The sequence below is a fragment of the Meles meles genome, unplaced genomic scaffold (genome assembly GCF_922984935.1).
Source record: "Meles meles unplaced genomic scaffold, mMelMel3.1 paternal haplotype, whole genome shotgun sequence".
Lineage (NCBI taxonomy): Eukaryota > Metazoa > Chordata > Mammalia > Carnivora > Mustelidae > Meles > Meles meles.
In genome coordinates, this window is record NW_025721142.1 from 71,867 (window position 1) to 74,122 (window position 2,256).

A 2,256-nucleotide genomic window follows, 5' to 3' on the forward strand; every position below is an offset into this window, starting at 1 on the left:
AAGACTTGAGAAAAAAAGACACCTCTCTCTTCCAAAAAGGTTAGCCCAAGAAACTACCGACAAATAAACTTTGTACCTATATCTAACAAAATCCTAAAATTATCTACGACTTGCCAATACTTCGGACACAAAAAAGTGGTCACAATGACTGACAGAGACCAGATGGGTTAACTAAAAGAAAGAATTGCTCAACTAAGCAGCAGTTAAGGAATTTCACGGATACCAAATACCAGGATTTTAGCAATGCAGTTTAAAAGCTTCTCAAAAACCCTCATGAACCAAGGACATATTCACATGCTTATTAATGTAGGTAAATTCATAGGTGGATGAATAATGTTAAAGATGAATGAGAATCTACTTAGAGGCTTAAGGAGTTTTGATCTGGTCTAGTTCTTTTCTGTAATGATGGTGAAAGGACACCAAGAAGGCACATAAATCTCAATTGCATGATTATTTCATTGAATTAGAGAATAAAAAGACCTTTTTAAATTATAGAATAAATACTTCTGTAGAGGCAAATAGATCTTTACCTTTTTTCCAAGACTGGTGAAAAATTGGGTCCAAAATAAGTAAGGTGAAATTTATGAAATATAAACAGAGAATTTTACCTACCAAGTCAGAAGGCAAATATGTAAGCATTTCTAACCTTATCTTTAGAATGACCCTGTGAGGTAGGTATTATATTGGTCATGTTGTAGATGATACAACCAAGGTTTGCTGAATTAGTAATTTTCCCAAGTTATATTACAGTTTCTTCCATTGTCACATCTCCATTTATTCAGTCTGACTTCCTCTTCCAGGAATCTTGTGATTACATTGGGCCTACCCAGGTAATCCAGGATGATCTCCTCATCTCAAAATCTCTAATTTAATCCTATCTGCAGAGTCTCTTTACATATGTATAAAGGAACATTCACAGCTTCCAGAGATCCAGACATGGACACATTTGAGGACTATTGTTCAGCCTAACCAAACTGTGCATAGTGAGCAAGGTGAGGAGTGGTTGGAGGTGACTAAGAACTAAATTACATGGGCCTTGAAAGCCGTCATAAGAATCTTGGGTTTTACCATATATTAAATGGAGAGCTATGCAGAGCAGTGACACAGCTGAACTTGTGTCTTTAGAGGATCACTGCAGTGGCTGTATCGAGAAGAGATACAGGGACACATGATACAAGAACTGTGAGAAGGTGCTTGCGGTGGTCTAGGAGACAGAGGTGGCAACTCATACCAGGCTGGTAACACTGAAAGTGGTCAGAAGTGGTTGGATTCTGGAGATAACTTTGAAGAATAGATCCAACATGACAGATTCTATGTGCTCAGAGAAAGAGTCAACCAAGGATTATTTCGTTTAAGTCTGAGCAGCTTGAATTGCCATCAACTCAAATGGAAACTTCTGTAAAAGGACTAGTTTTGGAGGGGTGGTTGGAATAGAGCCACACATTCTGCTTTTTAGTCAGTATTATCATGACTATTAGACATCTAAGTCAAGATATTGAATGGAGAATTGTATTTAGGAATCTGCAAGTTAGAAGAAAATTCAGAGTTACAAATATCAATATGGGCCTATAGGAATTGTCAGCTCATAGGTAATGTTTTCAGCCATAAGACTAGATGAGATCATCAAGGGGGTAAGTGTAAGATAAATAGGAAATGATCAAGGATACATTCTGGAGCACATCCTCATAAGGAGGATGAGAAGAAGGGAAGCCATAAACAGGGGCTAAGAGAAAATGACAGTGCAAATGCAGTTTCCTGGAAGACAAGTAAAAGAATACGTCTTTTAAGGATGATGAATTATTAAATGTGACCTGTGAGCTGAACCGTGAGTACTGGATTGACCAGCCCACGTGATCTGGGATAATCTGATAACTCAGAGTGGTAATGGCCAAGACTCTGAACAGATATATCGATAAATCACTTAGAACAATCGCTGCATTTTTGGAATCAATCACTTGAGAATCTACTTAAAATGGTGATACCTAGGCACACCCCCCCCCAAAAAAAAAACCCCACACCACTCTGATTAGCATTTTGTAAGCTCTCCAGCTGAATCTAATGGGCAGGAAAGCTTGATACACACTAGTTTAGAACAATGCCAGCATCTAGAAAACTTTTTTGGTGTGATTAAGTTGAGGAAGCTTGGTGAGAAGGGACAGGGTTTGTGGGGGAAAGAGAGTGGAAATTATTGTGCAATTGACAAATTGTAAATTTATTGCTCATTATCTAAGGGTTTCCTTGGCAAGTATATTTACA